The 21,183-nt window shown below is 36.3% G+C and overlaps 1 long non-coding RNA gene and 1 pseudogene across 1 annotated transcript; one reads left to right on the top strand and one right to left on the bottom strand.

Annotated features, from left to right (window-relative positions):
- The first annotated feature begins 1,451 nt into the window (after positions 1 to 1,451).
- Positions 1,452 to 2,785, top strand: LOC132141777 (putative nuclease HARBI1; annotated as a pseudogene).
- A 10-nt stretch (positions 2,786 to 2,795) lies between these two features.
- Positions 2,796 to 3,280, bottom strand: LOC132141872 (uncharacterized). The gene is made up of 3 exons (XR_009433944.1): positions 3,146 to 3,280; positions 2,911 to 3,064; positions 2,796 to 2,842 (listed from the first exon to the last, which is right to left on the bottom strand). It is a non-coding gene; the product is annotated as an uncharacterized LOC132141872 (long non-coding RNA).
- Between the last annotated feature and the right edge of the window lie 17,903 nt (positions 3,281 to 21,183).

Raw genomic sequence — 21,183 nt, 5'->3', positions numbered from 1 at the left:
TGTTCTTAACCTTGAAGTGCACAGTTGCTGTGGCAATGTTTTCTTATATCACTGTACTAAGATGATTTTTGGTAGAAGTCATAGCTTGTTAGAGAACAGGTCGCTGAGTGTGATTTGACTCGAATAACTGCATGGTGAGATCTTATTTGGATCATTAATCGAAAAATATTGCTGTTCTGGCATGATAACTTGAGTGTAGACAGGTAAAAACAAATAGGTCAGGACTGAAAGAAATAGCTGGAATAATAATTGGGCATTGAACAGCAGTGGCAGTTCAGCAATCTGTATCAAAATGCATTTCTCCAAATGGCATATGATGCTATGACTGATAGCATGCAATGACTTCAATGTGAAATAATCTCATCATATAAAATATATTTTGTCATCTCACTGTGCCCCTAAATGACATTATTAAATATTATTTAAATTTTGTTTAATGTAAATGTAAAACAATAAACATATAAATTATTAATTATTACAAATAATAATAATAATAATAATAAAGTCAATCAATCAATCCAGACTTAGCTGGTTGTCTAATATTTGCTGGTTTCAGCTGGACACCCCAACATGGTCAATCTGATTTTAGAAGGTTAAAAAGTTTTTTTGTCATTGTTTGTTTGTTTAAAAAAAAAATGTTGCTAAAATGTTTGCTAGGATGTTCAGGGGCAAGTTGCATAAACCCAACCAATACAGGATAGGAATAGTTCACACAAAAAAATTTATAACAATTCTGTCATCCTTTTCTCACCCACAATTTGTTCCAATCAGTTGAATATAAAACAAGATATTCTAAATAGTGTTGCAAGTTGCAAAGACTAAAGTCTTTAAAACAATGCTACGGTCAGTTATTTTTCTTTGCAAATGTGGAGGTCGGAAGGTCGTCTTTGTTTTGTTTTGGGAAACCTGCCCATTCCCAGTTTACCTAATTGTATTTTGGCATCCCCAGGTTGCCAGTTGGCTGAAAACCCAGTGCATTTCATTCTTCGTCAAGTACCCTCATTTATGTTTATGCCATCAATCTGGCAAACTGTGTGGGCATCAAATCTGTAGAGGAGGGGGCCGGGTGAAAAAAAACAAAAAACTTGAATTTGTATTTTGTATTTGGAATGCAATACCCAGTTCATCCACTCGGTTTCAATCCCACATACAGCACCTTTCAGTAAAAGTTGGGTTTGTATGTGTGTTACGTCCCCAGAGTTCTGGGTTCGTTTTATAATTATTTTGTTCTGGGGCCCGTTCTTCGTACGTCGCTTACTCAGTTAGCTGGATTTGAATGTTGACGATTTGGCGTGATCTTGGATCATTTGGTTCTTCGAAGCTCATCCCGGAGCTGCTGTCATAGCAACAGGTCCGTAAGCTTAAACCTGCTCGGGAGCAGGCTTATTTCATGTAAACAGGATTAGATTGAGGCTTTATAAGCGGAGGAGATAGGGAAGTCTGTCGCAGCCATGTCTTGTCCGTTTTTACGCGAGCAACCTGTTGCGGAAGGTGCGAGAATAATTCGCAGAGTTTTTCAAATTAATCGGGTATTGCAGGATAGACAGGATCCTTTAGCCCAGCGCGAAAGTGTAATTGTTGAGAGATACCGTTTTTCTCGCGAGGGTGTCATTTACATCATTAATTTGTTGGAACCACACATTAAGTGTTCAACACGGAGGAGTCGGGCTTTGACAACTGCACAGACTGTGTGCATTGCCCTGAGATTCTTTGCGAGTGGCACTTTCCTTTATACTATTGGAGACGCAGAGAACTTATTGAAAAGTGCTGTCTGTCGTGCCATTCGCAAAGTTTACCTGGCACTCAAGCAGTTTTTAGGGTTTTTTGTGATATTCCCAAGCCACTTAAGACCCCAGGTTGTAAAGCAGAATTTTTTCGCTATTGCAGGTACATTTATAATTGTTAATGACATGCAATCATGACCATGCCAAAAAGTATGACTAACAGTATGTGTCATTCAGGCTTCCCTAACGTGATTGGTGCCATAGACTGCACACACATCCCCATCAAGGCCCCACCTGGCCCAAATGAAGGAGATTTTGTGAACCGAAAGGGGGTTCACAGTGTAAATGTGCAGGTAAATTACTATTACAACTTATAATATTCCAGATTAGTAATTTATTACATTTAAAACAAAAAAAAAGGAATGAAATCAAAAAGTATGCAGTTGACTGACTAAAATCTCTCAGATGGTGTGTGACTATGTTCCATATTACAAATGTGGAAGCAAAATGGCCAGGATCAGGGCATTACTCAAGAATTTTCAGAGAGTCACATTTATGCACATTATTTGAACGTGGTAAGGGAACATAAATGTCAAGCTCACGGTATTACACACACACTTATGCTGAGCCTAACAAAACTGCATTTTTCCATTATACAGGGGATTTTGATGGGATCCTGCTTGGAGACAGGGGCTATGTCTGCAGGCAGTATTTTATGACACCCTTCCCTGACCCAAACCCTGGACCACAAACCCGTTACAATGCAGCTCTAGCCAGGACAAGGGCACGCATCGAAATGACCTTTGGGCAACTAAAGGAAAGATTTCAGTGTCTGAAAAGTCTGAGGGTTGCACCTGACAGGGCCTGTGACATAATTGTTGCATGTGCCATATTGCATAACGTCGCCACTATCAGAAAGGAGAGGATCCCTGTGGTGGGGGTGCAGCCTGATGATGACCTCCAGCCAGTGCACTTGGACCAATCTAGTGGCAGAGCTGCACGGGACAGAATTGTGGAACACCATTTTTGGATGGGTAATAAAAGACGACAAATATGCTTAGTTCCCGGAGGTTTATTTAAACAATTCTTTAAAGAAAAGCCAGCAAGTCATCTTTTGCCTGCAATTAGAGATAGTAGTATTGGTGACTTTACATAACTATGTGTCAAATGGTCTATTAGCACTTACTCTGAAGGTCCTATTGAAGCAACTCTATCTTTAGAGCAATTTTTCTCTTTTTCAAGTTGTCAAGTTCAATTTCTCCTCTTAATTTGCATTTTTTCAGCTCAAAATACTCAATTTTTTGTTGAAGATGCCGTTTATAGAGGGAACGGATGTCACCCTGTCATTTTGTAAAAAAAAAAAAAAAAAAAAGTCAAACCATGCCTCATGCAACAAAAGTAAAAAGTACAACGCTGTTCACCTCTGTATTAGTTCTTTGTGCAGACTCTTCTGCAAGCCTTTCTCTAGGTGTGGACTCCTGCAACTCAAATTGCAGACAGAAAGAATAGGTACACAAGTAGGCTATATACAAATTAGTGTAAAAGGGATTTATGCACTTAAAGGTTCTTCCTCCAAAGGACAGTCTCCTGAGAGGGTTTCTTCACTGTCCTGTGCAATGGAAATAAATGGGTATTACAGACTCAGAGTGTTGCACTTTCTTCCCTTTATGCAAGTTAGAAAAAGTACACAACTTACTGCATATGCTTCAGCCACCACTTGCATGGGAACAGGTAAAAGTGTTGGTGTATTATGTAAAACTGCAAAAAACGGGGGGAGGGGTTGTCATTACAATTAACTACACTGTAAAAAATATAATGTGATCAATAACTCATGGCAACATTGTATTAACTAAAAGTGTAGAAGTTTTCACTTTCACGAAGAGTTGAAATGACTGTACCAGCCATTTGGATTATACTTCATTTAATGCAGCAACAGATCATTTTACAGTGTACTAAGAGAATTGGACGTTCATTTAGCCTACCAGTAATGAAGGCGTTGCTGCTACTGGTCCCTGTCTTTGGGTCTGAGGAAGAGCTGCCCCCAGGGATGCCCTCCACAATGGTTCGGTTTTCATTCAATCCAAGGGCCAGTTCCTCTGCTGGGGTATATTGTGGTGGTGCAGGACCACCACCTGTTTTTTTTTTTTCAGCCTTTTTCTTGGTGGCTGTTATAAATAGACAAACATCATTTAACAGTGGCTTTTAAAAAGGAAAAAAAGTGGCTTTTTAAAATAAAAGACAGTATGAATTAAAGGCTACCATTTTGTAGAATATTCTTGTATTTCACTTTTACTTGTTCCCATGTTCTAGTGGGTCCAGTGGTGGCTCTGACATTAGCGAAAGTAAATATTAAATTATTAAAATGCAAAAACACACTGTAGAAAATGATAGAAACATCTACAATGGACAGCACTTACGCATTTAATTTGTCTGCTACTTTTTGCCAGCCCGCTCTCCTGGCTTTTTCAGACATTGAGGTGTTCCCTGTCGTTTTAATTAACGACTAAAATTCGGCATAACCTTCCATTAAAAGCTCTGTTCTGCTTGGGAGAAAAATTGGCCACGTTCTTTGGCCATGCTGAACAGCCAATAGCAGCGTTGCTGATCAATGTTTCTACTATCGATACATATCCCCAGATAGCAAAATTTGTCTGGCCCACCTCTGGGCCGTATCCTTGCTCTGGTTCTGGCCCAGTTCTGGCTGGGTCCCCGGCCCAAAACTGGCCCATTCACTGAAAGCATACATAAACAGTTTCCTCTGGCACAGAAGCGGCCCACACCCTGTAAAAAGACTTTTGTGTTTTTATCTGGCCCAGGTCTGGCCCAAATACATTAAGACACTTCTGGCTGAGAGTCGGCTTGGTCCCCGGGCCAGATGTGGCCCAGAAACTGCCAAACATACTTAAATTTATCAGGTAAACACAAATACAACCATTTACATTATTTAAGGGATTTTATTAAAATAACGAACAAATACATTACCATATTTTAGAACATATTCATTAACAAATGCAGAAACCCTTTCATGCCCACCCACCCCTCAACACAGACAGAGACACAAGCACACTTTAGACAGTTGCCTTCTCCAAAAGCCGTCTCTTGCGCCCGCCCTCTCGATCAGCTGCCAGCTGGAGCCACCTCCTTATGGTCCCTTCAACCTCCATTTCAGCGGCATTAGCAGTGATGGGGTTTCTCCGAACTGCAGCTTTTGAAATAAAGAAATACATGTTGTAACGTCTCTATGAAATTTAAAATCCCTAGGAACAATTTCTCAATACTTTGGTTATCATTGCTCTTTTATACATAGATCTTTTATATGACTAGATCTGATTTTTTTTCTGTTTCACTCAGATGTAATCACTTTCAAACATACGTAAATACGTAAATTCAGACCAGAAGACCAAATTCAAAGACCATAATATAAAACTGAATAAAACATTAATTTGCTATTTCTACAAGTATACCATTCAGAAATATATTCCAAATCTAAAATGACAAAAGAATTAAAGCCTTTCAATTACATTACCATTTATACAAGCTTAGTAATAATATTGTACTGTAATGTATGTAAACATGGACCATATAACATACATCTACTGCAGTAAATTCTAATCAGTAGGGAGTTTCATTCTTGTTTTATAAATAAATTGTATAAAATAAAAAAATTGTGTTATGCTTCTCATTGCTCTAGGAGTAATGCACTTTTCATTCTATTGACTTCCATTAACATGCATACAAATGTGGGAAACGGTAAATGCAAGCTCAACAAATTTTGTTGCATTCTAAATTTACTTAATTTATATTATCTATTTTACATTATTAATATAATATTAAGATTGATAAAATAATTTCCTATTAATATTAAGCATAATTTTGATATTTTGATCAGTATAATAATAATAATAATAATAAAGTAAAATGACAAAACTAATATTTATGGTAGTAATGGCAATTATTTATTTTAAAATTAATTAATATTTATATTACTTGAATTTATTTTATATATTATTTTACATTAATAATTAATATAATATTCAGATTGATTAAATTATCTACTATTGATATGAAATATAATCTTAATATTTGTATTATTATTATTATTATTATTATTATTATTACAACAGTAAAACTACAAAGCTAATATTTATGGCAGTAATGAAAATTCTTTACTTATGTTTAATTTTAAAAATACTTAATATTTTACATTATAATTAATAATTAATATAATATTACGATTTATTAAATAAGCTACTAATAATATTAAATATAGTTTAATCAGTACAATAATGATGATGATGATAATAATAATAATACAGTAAATCTATGGTAGTAATGACAATTCTTTATTATTTGTTTAGTTTTAGAATTAATAATTATATTACTTCAATTTATTTTATACATTATTTTACATTATTATTTAGAACATTCAGAGTGATTAAATAATCTATTAATATGAAATATAATAATTATTATTTTTATTATTACAGTAAAAATACAAAACTAATATTTATGACAGTAATTAAGTTTACTGCTTATTAATAATATATTATTTTAAATTATTGTAAATAATTGTTATAATATTCAGATTGATTAAATACAATTATAGAAAAAGAATTATAATAACAATTGCAAATGTGTTAGCAAGTAAACTGTAATTTACGTTTGATGGTTTTTGCACCTGAGAGAGGAAATAATTCATATAAATTAAAGTAAAAAGAAAAAGCATATTGTCTCAAAGTAATGAAAATTTATCCTCAGTTTAGCCATGCTGTTGTTGTGCATACTGTGTAACATGATTTGATTAAGTGACCTAAATAATGATAATGTTTATTACAGATTGTAAAGAACTGCATTTACTCGTACCCACTACAGAAATAGCTAACTTTGTATGTAAACATATATAGGCCTGGTTCACAGACAGGGCTTAGACTAAGCCAGGATTAGTCCATAGTTCAATAAGGACATCTAAGTAATTTTTTTATAAATGTGACTTAATAAAAAAATATTTTTTATGCAGCTTGAGACAAAACAAAGGCACTGATATATTTAAAGATCAGTCAGTGCAAGTTTCTTTCAGTTGAAATAGCTCAGAATTACATTTTAGTCCGGGACTAGGCCTAAGACTTGTCTGTAAAATGGGGGGATACTGTCTCCTTACCAATCACAACCTCTCTGAGTTGAAGAGTGGCCACTGAAGTCTTTCCATTGACTCCTCTCCAATTGAGGTTCTTCGCCAGAGAGTTGGCAATCAACCTCTTTAATATGCGCCAGGTGCAGTCGCGCACGTCTGCCCCACCAATAAGCCCCAATCAGTTTATCTGAAACAGAATTAAAAAGAGAAAAAAATTCTCAATAAAACATTTTTGTATATCCACTGTTTAAATATGTATATTACAACAATTAATTAAAGTACAAAAAATATATAATTAAAGAAAGGTTGTTATAAAAACGGTCTGGAAATTATCCAAAGATATTTGAAATTGGACAAAGATGTTTGTTTTGCTGTTTCCACCCCCTTTCTATTACTACAAGTGCCATTAGGCACAGAGGTGCTGACAGTGATCAAGTCCTGTGTCAACATGTGTACACATCGATGGTCTTCTGATTGTCACCTTTTGCACAGTGGGTGAAGCTGTAATCTGCTGATTAGTCAGTTTGAATGTCTCACATTTGGTTTTTATACACATGGCCAAAGAAGGGATAAAAGAAGATTGTAACTGTTGTTCTGTCATTTTCCTTTGCTGCCTCTTTTCTTTGCTGGAGCTCTTTCTTGGGGCTCTCCCTCTTTTTCTCCTTCTCTAACTAGTGATTCAATGTTAATAGTGAAGTTGCAATACAATATGACATGCCCATATTCAGATATAGTCATAGCGCCACCTATTGGCAACAGGAAGTGACATTTTACACTGCGACTAACTACTCCTAGAAATTTTATGACATCAATGTTATTTTTGTGGTCAGTCTAATCTAAAGGCCTGTGCGATGTTAAGTTGTGAAGATCTTGAGTTTTTGTTAAAAGGCGTGTCCATGGCGCCATGACGAAGTTCGATGTGTCGCCATGGGAATAAAAGATGTGGCATTCTCTGCAGCTCCAGTGATCTGCATCTCATCAGGAAAGGAAGAAAATAAAGAACTCACCCTTTTCACTGCTAGTTTTCTAAGACTACGTCTATCCATGTTTTCACCTTTTTCTTTCTCCAACCTAAGGAAAAATACAAATGAGAAATAAACATAAATCAACATTGACATTAACTAAATCATACACTTGTTTTAAAAACACTTATTTATTCCCTGTGTATTGTAAATATATTAAACCAGTGGTGCAACCAGTGTGAAGGTATAAGCAAGCTCCATTATACTCAAATATTATGTGGAAGCTGATTACATCAAGATATTTACATTTATGCCTACATTTAATCATAACAGACACTTTTATCCAAACTAAGTTACAAATGAGCACAATAGAACCACAACATGAACAATATGTTAAGAAAGTGCTAAGTGCTAAGTCAGGTAGCCTAGTTAATATTTAATAATAAAAAAGTATATATATATATATATATATACACATGCATACATACATACACACTGTATATGTTTTTAAAATGGCACAGATTTTTAAATACCTGAAAGTACACTCTTAATAGTCACTGAAGCATTATAATGTGATATCTTGATAATCAAGTATTATTTAATGATAGAACTTTAGTAATTATAATTAAAACTTTGTAACCGTATGAATGCAGACATTTTAACCAAATTTAGGACTGATGGTGGTTCTATGTTGATCATTCAGTGTTTCTGTAAAAAAAAAAAAGGGGGGGGGCTAGCAATAATACTGATAAGATGATAATAATAATAATAATAATAATAATACGAATTCTACTAATAAGAACAGTAATGGACGCATGAATATTAACGAGGTTGTCTGCATTGGGTCAAACTGATTTGCTCATTAGTTGAGCACCAGCCAATGAGATTCCGCTTGCCCATTAGTTCCGCCCACTACTAAGGAACTCCGTTATTTATACAGAAAAATACAAAAAAGAATATCATTCTGCATGTATATAAGACTCTCTCGCTCGCGCTCTCTCTCACTCTCTCAATTTGCGCGTGTGAGAGAAAGCTACGGCGAGTCGTCCGTCTTCACACTAGAGCTCACCGTGCGTCAAACACAGGTGCACTGCGCGTGAATTGAGATGAAATTTAAAACATTAGAGATCACTGGATGAAAAAGAAATCTGAAGTACTCAGTCAGAGTGTTCAGCATTAATTTTATACTTAACATACAACTCACACACTATCGAGTGAAATCTGGTTAATTATTAGTCAATAGCTAACATAAGACATAGTCATATAGTCATATAGTCTCCAGAGTTAAGATTTAGTCGCATATGCTAGTTCTTTACTCGCAATACAAAGGGATGTCCCTGAGAAGGGCCAACAGCACATTACGCATAACATTTCCTAATGATTTAATGCATTAAAATACTTATGGCTCATCTGCTTGCCTGCATCACAAATATAGCTACAATTTTTTTTTATATCCCTTTAATGCGTTCATATCAAGTGCAGTTTATTTATAATTATTCAAAACTGTAACGGGTGCTGTAAACTTGCATTTTGTTCACATAATTTTGTTTTTATTCTTTTAACACTCGTGCTGCAGTTCTCTGCCCTCCACCGCTTCGCACCAAGTTAGCGTTGAAAACTATATCATGTACACTTATGCAGTCAAAGTTCATTAAACCACTCAAGTAAGCTAATACAACACAGAACAAATAAAGTCAACACATATGTTTATTGTTGGCTTAAATCTAGTTAAATTATGCCTATATCTGGCCTGACTTTTTTTTTTTTTTTTTTTTTACATCCAACATAACGTTAGCTAGGCTAACATTAATACCTGTACTAGACGGAACACAAAATACAGAAAAAAATATACTTAAAGTGTGTATTCTTTTCCTCTTAATATTTTATTTCTATGTCAAAAGATATTTAAGAATTCCTGCGACGCTAAAATGTGTTGACTAATTAACCTTAACGTTACCTAGAATAACAGAGAGTTCCGGTTTAGCTAACCATTAGTTGACAAATTTATTAACCGTTTTGATTGTGCTATATAGACTATAGAATACCCTTAATAGTCTTAAAGAGACTTTGGTATATTTCACATCTTACAAAATTAAATAATGCTCCACTTACCAGTTCAGGCGTTGAAGTGAGGTCCCTTTTCCCGCTCTATGGGATTAGAATTGATGACGAAAGTCGTCTTGTGGCCGTTTCAAAGCAAGTGAGCCGACTGTCGCTCCACAGAATCGGGCCGTGTGCTTGATAGATATCCGTCTGCCGCATAATATTTATAAATGGCGCCAAACAGCGTGACGGCTGGTCTGTGTCAGTTCCAATCGGGCAGCGTATGTCCGTCCACAAAGACAATGCAATGTGCATGTTTATGTACCCTTTTTTAATTGTTTTTGTTGTTTCTGTAATATTACTTTTATTAGGTTGTGTAATTATAATATTTAATAATTATTATTATTATTTTATCATGATTTTATCATCATCATGAAAAGTCAACTCGGTAAAAATGGACATTACAAGTATTATAGGCCAGTTTTTGTTGTTGATATAATCATCATCATCAAGTCATTGCACCAAACAGCTCAGTCACACTTAAGCCGTAATAGGGCCAGATACAATGCAATGTACCTAATACAACTACAAGATGCCAGACTTGGTGCGACCACGTGAGACAGTATGTCAGCCGACCCGGACTCCAGCCGATTGTGCCGACACTCAGCCAGAGTCGGGCTGACAATGCTTGCTATCTTTTAATCCAACACATGGACGCGCAATTATCTCAGATAACTCAATCCAGCGATACTAATCATACACAACAGGTGTGTTCGAAGAACCCAATTAGCCGGATCATGATTAGCACGATGATATCATCTTGGATGTGTCATTTGATCTCGGATGTAATAAGCGACGTACGAAGAACGGGCCCCTGGTATTTTGTGGTTTGTGTGTTTGTTTTTGGTTTTTTTTTACCAGGTAAGATGACTTCTGTGATTGTTCCGGCAGCTGATTGGTGGTTCAATGGCTGATTGGGACTTGGAACTCCGCCCACTCATCAGTGGCTGCAGCTGGCTGGGCTCTTTAAAAAGCTCAGTCTTGGATCAGTTTGGTCTCTTTGTTCCTGTTTTAGATTTGGTTTGTACCCTGTGTGTGTTTTGGTTTTCTTACTTGATTTTTGATTGAAATATTTGAGAATAGTTTTAAACTATTTCTGTGTGTTAGTAAATCTAACTTGTGTTCCATTTTTTTGTAACTTGTAGTTGCAGGCCAGAGCACGTGTGTTTGGTTTCTGACAACTTTGATTGAATTATGAGAATAGTTTTGAATTATTTCTGTGTGTTAGTAAACCTAACTTGTGTTCCTTTATTGGAACTTGTAGTAGCAGGACAGAGCACTTGTGTTCGTGGGTTCTTATAATTTGTATTAACTTGTTTTTCTTTTCTTTGTTAATCGGGAGTTGGGGAGTAGATTTAGAGCTACCCTGGGGTATACATGTATCACCCGTAGGTATATCTCTTTGTCTATTAACACCAGCTAGACCTGGGTGGACCACCAGCTGTAAGTTTGGTTAGGGCGCCTTGATCGTGTGCCAGATAGGGATTGTATTTGTGTGATTTAGTATAGGTTAGGGGTAGGGTCCTTTTGTTTATTTCTTTGCTTTGGTCCGTCCAGTCCTCCCCTTTTTCCCAGAATATTATTGTTTATTATTTACAATATAATGTTTATTTACACTATTACCGTGGTTAAATAAAAGCTTTGTTTTTATACGGTGTTTGTGTCCTTTTCTCACACCGCAACTCCATACCTCCTTTTGTTGGCATCGGTGGGCCTGAGCAGTGGGTTGTCAGGCTCCCCTCCCTTTGGGGAGCTAGAAAGTAACAATGTGTAATTAATAGATTACACTATTACTCTACTTTGCCCATCACCCATTATACAGGTGCATCTCAACAAATTAGAATACTTCATAAGACCATTGAAAAAAAAAAAATAGTGAATTGTTAGCCGTCTGGAAACAATGTTCATTTACAGTACATATACTCAATAGTTGGTTGGGGCTCCTTTTGCTTTTAATTACTGTCTCAATTTGGCGTGGCATGGAGGTGATCAGTTTGTGGCATTGCTGAGGTGGTATGGAAGCCCAGGTTTCTTTGACAGTGGCCTTCAGCTCATTTGCATTTTTTGGTCTCTTGTTTCTCATTTTCCTCTTGACAATACCCCATAATCTATGGGGTTCAGGTCTGGTGAGTTTGCTAGCCAGTCAAGCACACCAACACCATTTGGTCATTTAACCAACTTTGGGTGCCTTTGGCAGTGTGGGCAGGTGCCAAATCCTGCTGGAAAATGAAATCAGCATCTTAAAAAAGTTGGTCAGCAGATGGAAGCGTGAAGTGCTCCAAAATCTTTTGGTAAATGGGTAAAGTGACTTTGGTTTTCAAAAAACACAATGGACCAACACCAGCAGATGACACTGCATCCCAAATCATCACAGACTGTGGAAACGTAACACTGGACTTCAAGCAACTTGGGCTATGAGCTTCTCCACCCTTCCTCCAGACTCTAGGACCATGGTTTCCAAATGAAATACAAAACTTGCTCTCATCTGAAAATAGGACTTTGGACCACTGGGCAACAGTCCAGTTCTTCTTCTCCTTAGCCCAGGTAAGACGCCTGTGACGTTGTCTGTGGTTCAGGAGTGGCTTAACAAGAGGAATACGACAACTTTAGCCAAATTCCTTGACACGTCTGTATGCCTTGACCCCAACCTCAGTCTATTCCTTGTGAAGTTCACTCAAATTCTTGAATTGATTTTGCTTGACAATCCTCATAAGGCTGCGGTTCTCTCGATCAGTTGTGCATCTTTTTCTTCCACACTTTTTCCTTCCACTCAACTCTCTGTTAACATGCTTGGATACAGCTATCTGTGAACAGCCAGCTTCTTTGGCAATGAATGTTTGTGGCTTACTCTCCTTGTAAAGGGTGTCAATGATTGTCTTCTGGACAACTGTCAGATCAGCAGTCTTGCCCATGATTGTGTAGCCTAGTGAACCAAACTGAGAGACCATTTTGAAGACTCAGGAAACCTTTGAATGTGTTTTGAGTTGATTAGCTGATTGGCATGTCACCTTATTCTAATTTGTTGTGAATTGGTGAGTTTTTGTTAAATGTGAGCCAAAATCATCACAATTAAAAGGACCAAAGACTTAAACTGCTTCAGTCTTTGTGCATCGAGTTTCACAATTTGAGTTGAATTACTGAAATAAATAAATTTTTCCACGACATTCTAATTTATAGAGATGCACCTGTATCAAATAACACTCTGGTGCAAAACGCATTTACTTACACATTTTTGAGAATCAAGATATTCCCTGATATAGTTAACACATTTGGAAATATTGAATAAAAAGGAAATAAATAAATAAATAAAACATAAGCCTATATGATTTATACAGTGCTGTTGTGTCTGCTGTGTCTCATGACAAGCATGATGAGCCCCCTCGAAAATCATGAGTGCATGATGCCCCTGCATGCAACAAATGCCTTGTTTGTAATGGGTTCATTGTTTTTGTCTCATCCTGCTGGGAGACGGCATCACAGTATGTTGAGGGGCGTAACATTACCATCACACACTTGAGGTATTCAGACAATTACAATGCACTGGATAGCTGGCCAATCAGAGTCCACCTTGTTTTTTAGATCGATGAGCTTTGCAAAAATCGATACGTTTCAGAAAGGCTGGGCATAGAGGAACAACAATATTCTACATTATGTGGAAAATAACATGTTTTTTAAACCTTAAACCACATTTACACATTGCATTACACCAAATACACAACATAATGTTCTTTTTAGCACCATCATATGACCCCTTTAGTGTAACACTAGCCTACTTGAGCTGTTTGTTTGGTATGACTCAAGCTAAAGTTGTCTTCCCTTTAGAATACAGTGTTGAAAGCATGTCAGCTACAAGCCCATTGTCAAATGGATGCTCCACTGCAGGTGGTGGAATCTCTTTCATTGGCTCCAGTGTAGATCTTCTCATCTCAATTTATGAAGAATCCTACCATGGAGACGTGATGTTAGAACTGTCCAATGTAGATGGCATGGACCAGTGTTGTAATGGAAGTATGCCATGTTAAAGGTGACCGGGAAACAACCCAAGATGGAACTCTTAGGTACTTACCAGTACCTAAGTTTCAAGACATTGTGAAAGCATGCACCTGTATTGCCTTGAGGTAGTGGATCATGATTCTGGCTGTTGTGCCAACCTTGTCCAGGTGGGAATACAATCAGTGGAATATACAGAAAAGATGATTTTACACACCAGTGTGGAAATTCATAACCCCGTAATCAAGTCAGTAATTTAAAGCAAAATCCTGATATTAAAGAGTATATTTTTCAAATATTTTTCAAAACTTGTTTTCAAAACAAGTTACAGTTTCTTAAAATATATTAAAGGTTTAGTTATATCAAAAATAAAAAGCATTCAAATACTCCAAACCTCCTGAGTATGAATTATCAATAAATAAGTACTCACGCACAGGATGTCCTTGGCTTTTATGCAAATAATTTTCAAACTGATGCATGTATTAATTGCATTTATAAACTCTGTGTGTTCATAAATAAGCTGTGAATGCATTAAAGAAACTAAACATATAAAGAATGCAATTGGAGCATTAAGTCTAAAAAGGAGTGAATAACAAAAAACAAGTTCTTTTGAAAGAGTTTTATTGCCAAGTATGCTTGCGCATACAAGGATGTTTTTTTATTTTTATTTTTTTGTGACAAACTTCCAGTACAAAGAGACAACAACACACGGACAAAAAAAAATAAAAAATTGCTATAAATAAGTGTATAAACAATTGTGCTATAAATGATAATGGAATAGGATTGAGTAAGATGCAAGGATGTACTAGGATGGAGGGGTAACAAATAAATATAAGGATATTGCACATTTTTATTGCATAAGTGGGGAACATTTAACTGTTCATGAGGTAGATTGCCTGGGGGAAGAAACTGTTATTGTGCCTGACTGTCCTGGTATTTGTGGCTCTGAAGCGCCGGTCAGATGGCAAAAGTTCAAAGATGGGGTAACTTGGATGTAAGGAATCCAGAGTGATTTTCTGAGCAAGTTTCCTCACTCTGGATGTATACAGTCCTTGAAAGGTGGGCAGGGGAGCACCAATAATCCTTTCAGTAGTCCAAACCGTTCTCTGTAGTCTTCTGACATCTGATTTTGTAGCTGAACTAAACCAGACAGTTATTGAAGTGCATAGTACAGACTCAATGACGGCTTAGTAGAACTGTTTCAGCAGCTCCTGTGGCAGGTTAATCTTCCTCAGCTGGTGAAGGAAATATTTATTCTGAAAATGTGAGAAGCAAATTTGTCACCTGCTGTGTGGAGAAAAACTCCATATAAAACTACAGAGGGAATCATTACTGAATGAAAAATGTAGATAAAAAAAGCCAAAAGCCATATGTTTTGCTGTGGTTTCTCCTAAAATAAAACAGACCATGAGTGTTTATATATATATATATATATATATATATATATATATATTCATAAAAAAATGTCATTTAAACAAGTATTTAACTGTTACATTAAAAAATATATTAAAAAACGTACAAAAACATTTCTTTTTTTATTGCGATTAATCACAGAAAAAAATGTGTGATTAATCTAGTTAAAGTTTTTAATCGATTGACAGCATATATATATATATATTTTCTGTGATTAATCGCAATAAAAAAAGAAATGTTTTTGTACGTTTTTTTAATATATTTTTTAATGTAACAGTTAAATTTAAATACTTGTTTAAATGACATCTTTTTATGAATCAGTATTACTGATATTAATACAGCTACTGATGTTTTTTTTTTTTTTTTTTTTTTTTTTTTTTTTACATTTATTATTAGGCTTCAAAAATATAACAGTTTTTAATTTAAGTAAACTTAAAACAATGCTAACATAAACCCATAATAAATGTAATGTTTACTCCTGCCCTTCCTGTCTTAACAGTTAGGAAATATACAGAAATTTAATAAAGTTATCAAAGTTATATGCAGTCTGCACTGCATAAACTATAAATTAAATAGTTAATCCTTATTAAAGCTACAAAAGTTATTTAGTCAAGAGCAGCGAGTCATTTTCTCTGTTCCCTTTGTTCTTTAACTTTACTGACAGGAAGCTTTATTGGCTGCCGTCCCTTTAAGAGCAGACAGACACGCGGATCTCACTGTTTATATACTGTCTATGGATCTCGCCTCATTCTCTCACAACTCTTTTTGTTCATTTTAGACTTTATATAAATCATTTAAGATTGCTCTTATGAGGATAATCGACAAAACTGGCACTTTGGGATGTTTATTGTTAGTTCAAGCGCTTAAGAGAACTGGATTCTGGCGCCCTGTCTATGCATTGTGTGTGTGTGTGTGTGTATGTGTCACATAAGGGCATTCACAGACAGCGCACTACAATTGTGACTCTACAATTTTCATAGTCATGAAAATAAAGAAAACTCTTTGAATGAGAAGGTGTTTCCAAACTATTGGTCTGTACTGTGTGTGTGTGTATATATATGTATGTATGTATGTATTGATAGCACTGAGTTACTTTAAAGAGCCATACAGATGGGAAATCAAAAATTACCTGTATTACAGTGTATGATGTAGCTGTCCATCAGTGTAAACAATGTGCAAAGTAATTAAACCAAAAAGTACACGATTCATAAAGTTATTGGCTTCTAAAGTAAGGAGTCGACTCTGAATCGCTGAAACGAGTCGTTATAGATTTCAAATCTTTTGCCCATCTCTTTGTACGTAACGAGAAAACTTTGCATAATAATCTCCGCCTACCGTCTTGGGAGAAACAAAACTCTGACCTGCCCCACCCCCCACACAGACACTCTGGTTAGTAGTTGCTGTGATAGCATCATGTCGAGGAGACAGTGTGTTTTTAATTGTAAAGGCAAGTTTGTTTTATTGACACTGCCAAAGAGTGAAGATCAGAAGAACCAATGGCTAAAATTCATTTTTACCGCAAAACCAGAGCAGTACAACAAATCCCTTTTGTTGTGTTCACAACATTTCACTGATGACTGCTTTTCTAATCTCGGTGAGTTCAAGGCGGGATTTTCAAAGCGTTTGGCCATAAAAGAGGGTTCATTACCAACTTTATTTGGACCAACAAGCATCTCCGAATAACAACCTTTAAGTATGATTATGAAGTAATGTTTTTGTTTTCTGCCGAGCGTCTTATCAGTATGTCACGCTAGCACTATATGTTAATGCCAACGCATAGTTGTGTGCTCAGTTTGGTTATGTACGTGCTTAAATGCTGAACAACCAATCAAAACTATGTCAGTTGACAAATCAGAACACAGTATGCTACCGAAAGGTGGGGTTTAAGGAAACTGAATCTTTTGAACAGCTTTGCGCGAACCGTTTGGGGATCTCTGAGAATTGAGGTAATTTTAAAATGATATTTTGACAAAATGACAATGTTTTTTAACCTTGCATGGAATTAAACCTGTTGTACAGGACTTATAAACAGTGATAGGAAGCTTAGAATTTTCATCTTACTGGCTCTTTAATGCCTCCATGAGACAATAAACAAGTCTGATATAAGCAATATTGTAATAAGCCAATTCCAAATAACAAGTCTACCACCCAATCATTCTGAGTATCACCTTCCACAGGTGTTTCGGTGAGGTACATTCCCTTATATCCTTTCAGTCCTTCCAGACACGTTATTCTTTGCATGTTTGGTTTTGAGGTCAACCGTGTTATTGTGGTAGTATGTGATGTGATGATTTGCTTATGAAGTTAATAAAATCTGTAAGCGTGAACAGAGACACAAATCAGGCTATTTGAAGTAGGTCCACATGCCATGCAAATTTTTAATCAATGCACGGTGGACAGTCCTTCTAAAGTTGTTTGATTTTGCTGTATTGGTTGAGTATATGTTAATGTTGTTTGTAAAATCTTATGTTTAGGTTGAGGGCTGTTTCCATCTAAAAAAAAAGTTATTAGTTACATTACTGTACAAAAGTTTGGGGTTGGTAAGATTATGTTTTTTGAAATAAGTGTCTTATATATTAGTGTTGATGTAGCCATGCCATTTCAACTTCCTTATATGCAGATTTGAACAAACAAATTTGCCAAACCATGGTTACACAGGATTCAAACCAGAGCTCCTCACCTCTCAAGTATGTCTCCGTACTCTGTGAGCTACCGAACAAACCTACCATCTCTGAAAACCCATAGATGTGAAGCTGGATATGTGCACTGCTAATTTTCAAAAGCATCAGTTTCCAAATCTCCCAGCTATTAATAAAATAAATATTATATGAATAAAAAATATTCAAGTAATTGTGCTAAAATTACGCTTTATCAATCAAAACTCCGTAAATTTTTGTGAAAAGTAATAAAAGGTGTCAGAGTTTTACAGCTTATAGTGATCATTTCTTTTATAAACTACAGTGATATGTACTAATTGGTACGTATTTTGTGTCTCGCTAAAAAGTACCTCTTCTGCGACCAGGTAGCAATAAGCATGAATTGGCATACTTCATAGTACTAGCCATGACCTCTGATTATTGTTAACTATGTTGTTACATACTGTCAGACATGGGGACTTGTGACTTGGTGACTTGGACTCGAGTCGACTCGAGTCGCTATTTTTATGACTTGTGACTTGACTTGACAAAAAATAAAATACTTGAGACTTGACTCGGACTTGGAAGTTAAAGACTCGGGACTTGACTTGACTTGAGACAGGATGACTTGAATGACTTGAGTGTTAATCACATTATGTTTTCAGTTTGAATATAAAATATATAAATTATTTAAAAAAAATAAAATTGATTACTCAGCTGGAGCGCAGGCTGAGAATCGCGTTGTCATGTCATGACATCATCAGTCATGCCCTCTCTACCTTACGCAGACCACGCCCACTTAGATCAGATATCACATCACATCAACATCTCAGCTTGAGGGGTACTGAGGGTCATCGCTTTTGTCGTCAATAATTCGAGCCTAAAACGCGTGGAAATCGCTAGTCGCGCCGCTTTCTTATTGTTTCCAAAGCGCTCGGGCAGTTGCGCTCCTGAGGCGTAGAGCGCGTTGCGACCGCGTTGCTTCCATTATGAGCGCGCATACCGGTGGCGCATACATGGTGGGATAGGTCACATGGTGCTCGGCTTGCAGACAAGACTCTCGAATCTTATATTTTGCAAGTGCAATACCTTGTAATAGAGGTAATGACTTACGGATGTACTCTGAGAGAGAGATTGTGTGTGTGTGTGTGTGTGTGAGAGTGAGAGAGAAACACACTCGTGCTTCACCTGATGAAGGAAACCCAAACTGAGTCTGACTCCAATCACAACCCCGACATTCAGAAACTAATTGACAAAAATCTGAAGTATAATTATGATGAAAAATGAAAAAAATGAATTTGAGCTCCAAACCAAACTCCAGTGTTATTCGGCCCTAAACAGAACCACAAAACTGGCAAATTACTTATCACTCAAGCAATTAAAAGAAAGACAAATCCTTTCAAAATATCGACTCAGTGATCATGATTTGGAAATAGAGAATAGTAGACATAAAAGATCCTGGCTACCGAGAGAAGAGAGACTGTGCAAACACTGTGAGCTGAATCAAACAGAGGATGAGAAAAAGTTCATTCTTGTCTGTCCCAAATTCAGCACTACAAGAGAAACATTCTTCCTACAGTTTGAAGCTTTGAATCCTTCATTCTTGTCTCTAAATGACTCAGAGAAACTACTCTATATACTTGGAGAGAATGAGACGGCAGTCAAAATAGCTGCAAAATATTTATACACCATACACACCATACGAAAGGGATAATTTATTGTATTCAACTGTTTTATTTGATATTCTTAATTCTATATAATTACTATTATTAATATTAGAAATATCATCTGCTGCTGCTATTTTTATTGTATTTTATTGTAATCATATTTTATTCTGTATCTAAATGCTAAATTTGGCAATACTGTAACTCAAATGTCATGCCAATAAAGCAACTTGAACTTGAGAGAGAGAGAGGAGAAATGTAAGAAAGTTTAATGTTGTATGTAAACTGTGTTTGAGGGGAAGTTGTGGCCTAATGGTTAGAGAGTCGGACTTGCAATCGAAGGGTTGTGAGTTCGAGTCTCGGGCCGGCAGGAATTGTGGGTGGGGGGAGTGCATGTACAGTTCTCTCTCCACCTTCAATACCACGACTTAGGTGCCCTCGAGCAAGGCATCGAACCCCCAACTGCTCCCTGGGCGCCAAAGCATATGGCTGCCCACTGCTCTGGGTGTGTGTTCACAGTGTGTGTGTGTGTGTTCACTGCTCTGTGTGTGTGCACTTCGGATGGGTTAAATGCAGAGCACGAATTCTGAGTATGGGTCACCATACTTGGCCGAATGTCATGTCATGTCACGTCACGTCGTTTGAGAGAGAGAGAGAAAGAGAGAGAGAGAGAGAGGGGGGGGTGTTCAGAGAGGAGTCTGTTGGATGTTTAGCTGTTATTTGTTTTATGGACTCAATGTTGAAAATGTTAAACATTTCTGTTGGCAGAAGTGAAAAATAAATAATTTTATGAAGTTACAATTTTGTTTGGTTTACATGATGTATTTTACTGAACATGAGTATTTACAATGCAAATCCAAATTATTTTAATTTACTGTTACTTATATTTTGTCTTTTAACTTTATTAAGATCAGATTCTGCAGGTAACATTACAATAATAAGGTGACTTGACTTGGACTTGACTTGACTTACTACAGGACTTGACTTGACTTGACTTGACATAACTTGTGACTTGACTTGACTTGACTTGACTTGCCCAAGAAAAAAATATTTGGGACTTACTTGAGACTTGAAGGTTAAGACTTGAGACTTACTTGAGACTTGCACATGTGTGACTTGGTCCCATCTCTGCATACTGTATGTGATTGTAGTGGGCTAAATAGAACCACTATGTAAAGAATGGAAAGCATGAGGGGGTCTATTAAATAGTAGCCATAACCTCTGGCTAATGATCAGACTGGGGAGTTTGCAACTATGATGTCTGCGTAAAACGTCTGACACGAGACTGTTTGTCAGTCTCATTTGTTTTTTTCTATTTTTCTTTTATTTTTATTTTTCTTTTATTTTTAATAAATTTTGTTTTCAAAATCTCCTATTGCCAGTATTGTTTCCCCTTCCGCTCCATTTTCCCTTCTCCTATCTTCAGTGGGAACAGTAATGTATGTATATATTTATCAACATAAATGTATAGATAAAACACTCTGCAAGTTTAATGATAAAGTGGAAACAACTCCCTTTTGACATTGTTTTATTTAGGTGTGAACCAAATAAAAGCAGCAT

This window comes from Carassius carassius, chromosome 6 (assembly GCF_963082965.1).
Source record: "Carassius carassius chromosome 6, fCarCar2.1, whole genome shotgun sequence".
In the NCBI taxonomy this organism is placed as follows: domain Eukaryota; kingdom Metazoa; phylum Chordata; class Actinopteri; order Cypriniformes; family Cyprinidae; genus Carassius; species Carassius carassius.
This window is presented reverse-complemented; position numbering and strand designations above follow the sequence as displayed.